General features: G+C 39.5%; 1 protein-coding gene across 5 annotated transcripts in view; it reads left to right on the top strand.

Moving 5' to 3' along the window:
• NRG1 (neuregulin 1) overlaps positions 1-9173 on the top strand; it is a 219196-nt gene that overhangs the window by 170104 nt on the left and 39919 nt on the right. The window lies entirely within an intron of this gene.

Raw genomic sequence — 9173 nt, 5'->3', positions numbered from 1 at the left:
GAAAGGAAAGAGCTTTGATTCCAGGAGTGATGAGATTGCGTTAAGGACAAAATAGCCTCCATCCTTATTTACCAATGAATCCTTCAGTTCCTGTCAGTTTTTTTCTACAAAACAAATCTAAGAATATAAAGCAGGCTTTAAGCCAATGGGTAACAGAGTGCAGTTTGATTTTCTAAGGAAGGAAAGCTGTAGTCACAGACGCGCACGTGCACACACACGCACGCACACACATTCACACGCACACACGCGCACGCGCGCGCACACACACACAGAGTGCTCTGGCAAGTAGAGAGTTAGCTTCCCAAGCATGCACTTCAGGCCTAATCTAGTGGCTGTGATGGATCCATGTAACCATTTGACAGGTTCTGATAACCTTTTAATGGAAAACAGTGTGAAGGGGCAGTGAAGGATTACTGAGTTCTAACAACATCTGTCTTCTAATTAAGATCCTTTTTTCATTATCACCATTTAATTCCAGGAACTTTTGTGGCATCTGTAGAACTATGACTCACTTCCCTGAGTTCTTCAGACTTTGAGAAAAATTGAAGCGCTCTAGTTTTGGGTATAGAACATTAGGCATTAAGGTGCAGGGAGAGGCGAGTTTCTCAACAGAGAAGATCACCCACATCCGGAACTGATCTCTATGAAGACATTTACATCCCTGAGACTGAGTATCCAACACACCAGAAAGGTGTGTAATCAAGAAAAAATCTCTGACTCTTTGAACAAAAAGCATTCTATTTTTCAATATTCTTCAGAAGTAAGGCGTTCTTAAGGGAAAAGCCATGAATCAAACAGGTCTTTTCAAAGAATAGGGTCCGAGGTCTGGTTTCTTCTTATTAATAAGATCTCCACAGCCTAGGAAGCCTTGTTTCTGCTAAGAAATATAACCAGAACTTGCCTGTCGTCTGTGAACTCTCCCATAGTGGGTTTCAGAATCATATAACACTGCCTGTGTCTCCCCATTATGGTAGTCGCTGGATTCAGTAGTTACTGAACTGGAGAATTCTCACTAGGTGTTGGCAATGCCTATGTAAGCAGAAGAGCAATGCAGATTCCTACTAGATTTACTAGCTGGTCTTGGAAAGTGTTTGACTTCTTAAAAGCTTTTGCATAAATGACAGATCTCAACTGAAGACATTTGGCTTTTCTGCAGGAACTCTATGGGAATTAAACTGGCAAAGTGGACCTGGCCAAGAATTGGGTTCTGCCTCCTTTGATTTTAGGATGGCTTTTTTGTTTTTTTTTTGCGGTGTGCGGGCCTCTCACTGTTGTGGCCTCTCCCGCTGCGGAGCACAGGCTCCAGACGCACAGGCTCAGCGGCCATGGCTCACGGGCCCAGCCGCTCCGCGGCATGTGGGATCTTCCCGGACCGGGGCGCGAACCCGTGTCCCCTGCATCGGCAGGTGTACTCTCAACCACTGCGCCACCAGGGAAGCCCCTTGAGGTGGCTTTGTAGAGCCGTGGTTCCCTTACAGCTGATGTGCCACACAGCCCCACTTCCCTGCTTTACACTGTTTCCCTCATCCGTGTTTGAATATGAAGCACCTTAGTAATGGATGGAAAGAACAAAGATCTGTATTAAACACAGACTTGCACTGTCTACAGAAATGGTTTGTATTTGAAAGGGGGGAAGACCTCAGCCATTCTGAATTATTATAGCTTCAGGAGATGGAAGTGTTTTCTTAGTCCATATACACAGATAGGTATATCAACGCCAGGAAAAAAAACTAATAAATTGTAACTGAGATTCTACATATGGACCTTCTTAATATTCCTTGTTTCTGGCAGTGCAGGGAAATAGCCAGGCAACTTAGATAAGACTTTGACCTCTACTCCACCTTTCTTTCATGACGTACTTCAGCGTGCCCTTTTTGGTTTCCCTGTAAGCAGGATGATGATTTCCATTGAGTTTTTCTAACAAGCGAATCGTTATAGATATATAAAACAGCTAGACCAGATGATGAAAGTAAGACACTGAACACATGGCTCCAGTTTTTAAAAAAATATTGTGTACTTTGGAAAAAGAGTTCAAAGTGTGCACCTGTCTGTTTCCTTTTTTATTGAACAACAAGGTTTAATGGCAACAGTAGAAAAACAGGTGTCTGTTCAGCTTGGGTGTCGAGGCCTAGAAATTGAAAACAAAACACCACAAAAACCCCAAGTCTTGAAGGAAAGCTTCTTTAGGGATAATGTAGTCAAGGTTAATTTATAATTTTGGCCCAGTTCCTGTAAAGGTGCAGGATTTGACTGTCACATTTCCTCCCCCCATCCCCATCCCCATGTCTAACCTAAAAAGAATATGTTCTTTAGAAAAACAAGACCTGTGATGAACTAAGTATTATGAGACCAGCTAGTCCTCTGGGGGGCAGGGCAAAAAGCTTTCTTGAGAGGAAGCATTTAAAGTTATGTGTGTTTTCCAAATGAACCTATCTATGAAACAGAAACAGAATCACAGACATAGAGAACAGACTTGTGGTTGCCAGGGGGGAGGGGGTTTGGGGGAGGGATGGAGTGGGAGTTTGGGGTTAGCAGATGTAAGCTTTTATATATAGAATGGATAAACAGCAAGGCCCTACTGTATAGCACAGGGAACTATATTCAGTACCCTATGATAAACCATAATGAAAAACAATATAAAAAAAGAATGTGTATATGCATAACTGAATCACTTTGCTGTACAGCAGAAATTAACACAGCATTGTAAATCAACTATACTTCAATTAAAACAATACTGAAGAAAAATAAATAAGTAAATAAAGGTATTTTTGTTTTGGAAACCTTGTTTTATTCCTGTTCAGATTGGCCACGTGTAAATGGCAATAGCGGTATTGAAAAAAGTTAGGTTTCTGTGTGTTATTTGGTGACATAGAATTTGTGCTAGGACCCTAAAAACTGCAGATACACATTTTATGACACATCCTCTTACAGAGGGGTTTGTTTTGCCATTCTGATCACAAACCTGGGAACAAGGAACTCCAGGGAGTTCTGGGAAAATACACGCACTGAAATCAGCCAAGTGTTAGAGAGCAAGATTCTTATGTTCTGAACATACTTTTATGGCTTCATTCCTTTATACGCAGCAACCTTTGGCCTCAGTGAGGAAAATGCTGAACTTATGGAACCAGAGCTTGGCTCTTTATGTCTACAGCCATCACACAAACTTGGCTAAATGGTGTGTAACAATGGACTGTCTGGGGTTTTAGAGCTGCAAAGGTGCCTTTCTAAGGAATATTCTTCAAGCTTGTTGTGTTACAAGATCCACTGATCAAAGAGGCCTGGCTCCAACCTGGAACCCTTGGAAGATGGTGTCTGCGTTGTCTGGACCCCATTTTTTTCCTATGCTTCTGTAGAGGCGCCTTTATGCACGACACTGAAAATATAGATTACTTAAAGTGATTTGTCGGGAATCATTTCCTGTCAGGGAGATGCTTTCATAACTTTTAGGAATATCACTACCTTGATCACCTGTGTAACTTAGGATTTCAGGCCAACTATGATACTGTCTGCTCGTCATGGGTTCCTTTATATCAACAGACGTGGTATAGTTAAATTAGGAAAGCGTTAGTCATGTAGTTGTGGCTACAAGACTTGACATTTTAATTTTACCAATGACTCGAGAATTGAGAATGGGCCGCAGTTCCTCTGTCTAATAATATCATGGGTATTTCCTAGATTGTGTGAAGAATAAAGAGGAAGCGTGTGTTAGGCAGTTGGAATGCCTTAGAAAGAGGTGCGATACGAGGTGTGAAATACAAACCCCAGCATTTAGTTCTTGCTTAATTTTGACATATGTGAATACAAAGTAGTGTCAGTTCTTCAGTTATGGTCCTGATTCCTCTCCCATCATTACTGGGCTAGTTCGAGCATCCTCCTTTCTCATCTAGACCTTTGTATCAGCTTCTTCACTGGTCTCCTCATCTCCATCTTTCTCCCTTTCCAAAGGCTATAGAATAGACCATTAATTTTATTAATCACAGCCGTAAGCAAAAACCCAACTCTCTCCATGACCTACAGATTAAATATTAATTCCAGCCAGGTTGCCAAGGGCTTCTTTAATATGGATGTATTATTATTTTATAGCCTCATTAACTTCACCTCCCTATTTATGATCCATCTCCCAAACCGAACTATTACCTTTCACTGAACATGACATTCATTGTTCTACCTCCATAAATTCATCTGCTTTTCCCTTCTGCCCCAAGCACAGACCCAGTTCCCCTTCTTCATATATTACCCTTTGAAAGTATCTCCTATTCCGCATATTTATTGTTAGGTTCACACCTAGCTGACCTAAATGATTTATAGTTCCTATTGCTGTTGTGAATATAATCCTTTTATTTTATTAGGTTTTCTTGCTAGGTAATACTGGTATCCAATCATATCATCTTCTAATAGTGCTTATTTTATCTCCTCATTTCCTACAGTTGTACCACAATTTGTTATTCCTGTCTTGTTGCATTGTCTAGAACTTTCAGAGCAGTGTTAAATAGTAGCACCAGTAGTCACCATTCTTGGCTGGTTCTTGATATTAAGGAAACCACGCCTCCAAGAGTTTCAGGGTTAAGTATGATTTAGATTGGTGGCTAACAGTCAGCATCCTTAGGTTGCATAGAGTATCATTCTAATTCCACTTTATAAAGACATGTTTTGAAAAGGCTGAAATTGATATTTTTGCATTTTTAAGTTTTAAATGTATGTAGGCATATATTAAAACATGTACATATATATGTATAAATTTAAACATGCATATTGAACGTATGAAAGTACAAAGAATGATATAACAAATTTCCATGGAGCCATCATCCAGTTCAGCAGTTATCAGTTTTGTTTTATCCTGATTTCACTCACTTCCCTTCCCTCTTACTATTTTGAAGTAAATCCCAGACATCTTATTATTCAATGTATAAATATTTCAGCATGTATCTCTGAAAGATAAGGGCTATTTTTAAACATAACCATAATGCATTTGACACATATACCAATTTTTTTAAACATCTTTATTGGAGTATAAGTGCTTTACAATGTTGTGTTAGTTTCTGCTGTACAACAAAGTGAACAGCTATACGGTATACATATATCCCCATATCCCCTCCCTCTTACGTCTCCCTCCCACCCACCCCATCCCATCCCTCTAGGTGGTCACAAAGCACTGAGCTGATCTCCCTGTGCTATGCGGCTGCTTCCCACTAGCTATCTATTTTACATTTGGTAGTGTATATATGTCAGTGCTACTCTTTCACTTCGTCCCAGCTTACCCTTCCCCCTCCCCATGTCCTCAAGTCCATTCTCTATGTCTGCGTCTTTATTCCTGTCCTGCCTCTAGGTTCATCAGAACCTTTCTTTTTCTTTTTTTTTCTTTTTTTTTTTAGATTCCATATATATGTGTTAGCATACGGTATTTATTTTTCTCTTTCTGACTTACAGCACTCGGTATGACAGACTCTAGGTCCATCCACCTCACTACAAATAACTCAATTTCATTTCTTTTTATGGCTGAGTAATATTCCATTATATTTATGTGCCACATCTTCTTTATCCATTCATCTGTCGATGGACACTTAGGCTGCTTCCATGACCTGGCTATTGTAAATAGAGCTGCAATGAACATTGTGGTACATGACTCTTTTTGAATTATGGTTTTCTCAGGGTATATGCCCAGTAGTGGGATTGCTGGGTCATATGGTAGTTCTATTTTTAGTTTTTTAAGGAACCTCCATAGTGTTCTCCACAGTGGCTGTGTCAATTTACATCCCCACCAACGGTGCAAGAGGGTTCCCTTTTCTCCACACCCTCTCCAGCATTTATTGTTTGTAGATTTTCTGATGATGCCCATTCTGACCGGTGTGAGGTGATACCTCATTGTAGTTTTGATTTGCATTTCTCTAATGATTAGTGATGTTGAGCATCCTTTCATGTGTTTGTTGGCAATCTGTATATCTTCTTTGGAGAAATGTCTATTGAAGTCTTCTGCCCGTTTTTGGATTGAGTTGTTTGGTTTTTTGATATTGAGCTGCATGAGCTGCTTGTATATTTGGGGGATTAATCCTTTGTCAGTTGCTTCATTTGCAAATATTTTCTCTCATTCTGAGTGTTGTCTTTTCATCTTGTTTGTGGTTTCCTTTGCTGTGCAAAAGCTTTTAAGTTCCATTAGGTCCCATTTGGTTATTTTTGTTTTTATTTCCATTTCTCTAGGAGGTGAGTCAAAAAGGATCTTACTGTGATTTGTGTCATAGAGTGCTCTGCCTATGTTTTCCTCTAAGAGTTTTAGAGTGTCTGGCCTTACATTTAGGTCTTAAATCCATTTTGAGTTTATTTTTGTGTATCGTGTTAGGGGGTGTTCTAGTTTCATTCTTTCACATGCAGCTGTCCAGTTTTCCCGGCACCACTTATTGAAGAGGCCGTGTTTTCTCCACTGTATATTCTTGCCTCCTTTATCAAAGATAAGGTGACCATATGTGCGAGGGTTTATCTCTGGGCTTTCTGTCCTGTTCCACTGATCTATATTTTTGTTTTTGTACCCAGTACCATATTGTCTTGATTACTGTAGCTTTGTAGTATAGTCTGAAGTCAGGGAGCATGATTCCTCCAGCTCTGTTTTTCTTTCTCAAGATTGCTTTGGCTATTCAGGGTCTTTTGTGTTTCCAGACAAATTGTGACATTTTTTTGTTCTAGTTTTGTGAAAAATGCCAGTGGTAGTTTGATAGGGATTGCACTGAATCAGTAGATTGCTTTGGGTAGTATATGACACATATACCAATTTATGATAACCCTTTGTAATCAGTGATCAGATTTCCTCTTGCATCAGGATCCAAGTAAGTTTCACTTACTGCAGTTGGTTTAATGTCTCTTTTTAATGTCTATATTTTAGGTTTTTCTTTTCTCTCACCCTTTGGTCTGTCTCTAGCTCTAGCTCTCTTTGTCTTTTTATCTTCTTTTAATTTTTTCTTAAGAAATCAGGTTATTTGCCCTGTAGAGTTCTTCATAGATTGGGCTTTGCTGATTGCATCCCATGGTGTTCTTTTATATGTTCCTCTGACCTGTGTTCTTCCTGTAAATTAGTAGCTGTATCTGGATGCTTGATTAAATTCAGATTTGATTTTTGGGGGTAAGAATACTTTGTAGATAGTTTTAGAGAAATTGATTTTCAATCTCATCAATGTTGATTCTCTTTATTGAAATGACCATTGGCTTTTATTTTTGATATGCCATGATTTTTTTTTAATTTGATGAATAAGGTAATGAATTTGTCTCATAGTTTCTGTCTTTTGACCTTCCGTCTACTTTCATTTCTAAGTGCATTTTGGTTGATGAATAAATTAACCTATGTCATTAAATGTCACATGGTAATTTCAGCAGCTCGCCGAGTAACTGAATCCTTAATCAGTTCCCTTTGTTTTGATGTGTTCTGTTTGATGCTCCAAACTTTTGACTAATTTGGAAAATGACAGGTTAACATTTTCTACATTGACATGACCTTCTCCCAGCCAAATTGATACTGGCAAAATATGCAGAGTACAGTAAAGAACGTGCCCCTTCTACCTTTAACCTGATGAGATCTATAAATATATCAAATTAAGCCAGTCAGCTGACTGCTAATATTTGCGTTGTAGGCTAGGTGGATCTTACTCTTTTAGAATACGTGTTGATAGGAAAAGATTCAAGGAACAGCTTGAAAGTTCCTTGACTTCTGGCTATGGAAATTTTATACTCAGATAAAACTGTCAGTGCTCAGTAGAAAATATATAGCAGAACTGTATTTCTGTAGCTGGCTTCTTAGCTAAGAGAAGATTATTGGCTTTGTGAGGAAGAAAATGTCGCTTTCTTGTAACCACCTGGCCAGCCATCCACTGTGGGAAGAGACCCCCTCTTCTTTAGAAAAGCTAAGACATCCTAGAAGACATTTATGCCATTGACATGTTGCTCTAAGAAGTGGTAGACTAGAATGATTACACTGTGTCATGAGTGAAATGTGCTGTCAGAAAAAAAGAAAAAAAAAATCCACTTCTGTGTTTGAAAAATAACCTTTGTTGACAATTTTTATTTTTCTAAGGAGAACGCTATCTAATGACACCAAAGCCTTTGCTCAGCAACTGCTGGCAACTTAGGATCTCCTTTCTGTTTAGCTACGAATGAGCTCAGTGTTACAACAAAAATTAGAATTTTGTTTTATGAGGAGAAACACCCAAGGGTCACTTCTCATTCTGCTGACGAAGGAAGAAAAAATATTAGGGTCTGCCCTGAGAGCTTGTAAGGGAGGGAGGGATCTAAAGGCAATCCTATTAACCTACTTCAGCCCCGCTGTACATGTAAGAAAACAGAAAACAAGCATGTCCAAATACACTTATGTGACCTTGGGCAGCCTGCACACTTTTGTGAATTTTTAGCTGGAGGTATTTGCTGAAAGACTGCAGAACTGTTCTTTTGAGATGATCTGTATCCTCTTTTTCAATATGGGATAAATTCTACAATACGTGAAGATTCTTTTGGGTCTACCGTTCTCTGTGTGTTATGATGCCAAAGCTCAAGTTCACTATTTAAACCAGTTAACCTCCACCAGCCCTTGGTGTCGGCTTATTCTTTGGACAGACTCTCACCTTGTAGGTAATCTACCATATTACCAAGTCCTGAGGTCCATGAATTGAGATGCCCTAATTCTACTTTAGAAAGTTCTGGTTCCATTTCTGGGCTCGTGATGGTTCTTCCCTGGCTTCCCTGTTTGTTTCTATAGCAGAGTTCAGTAGAGGAGAGGCCAGGGAGATGATGGGCTCTGGGAACCTCCAAGTCAGGATGGGTTTCTCTGGTCTTCTCCTATCATTTTTTTCTCAAGTACCTATTTGCTATTCAGCAACGGATTGAATTACTACTTGCAAAAAAAATGCCAACCCAGAATGGTGATGCTTTAGGGGTTCTGAGTCTGGCTCTGGATTTTCCTTTGGAGAACTAATGCCTCCCCCGTCCTTCCGTTGGCATCTATAGAAGCTGCATTAGGTGGCATGGCTTTTCCTGCTCAGCTTCTGAGCCAGAGCGTCATTTTCAGGAACCACATAAGCATTTCTTCCCAGTAGAAGTTCAAAGTGCTCTGGTACATAATTGCTGAGGAGCTATATTCTGAGCAAGAATAATAATTTCAGATTTTTTTTTTTTAAACTGGGAGATCAAAGAGCAGGAAT

The sequence above is a fragment of the Lipotes vexillifer genome, unplaced genomic scaffold, assembly GCF_000442215.2.
Source record: "Lipotes vexillifer unplaced genomic scaffold, Lipotes_vexillifer_v1.1 scaffold696, whole genome shotgun sequence".
NCBI lineage: Eukaryota > Metazoa > Chordata > Mammalia > Artiodactyla > Lipotidae > Lipotes > Lipotes vexillifer.
This window is presented reverse-complemented; position numbering and strand designations above follow the sequence as displayed.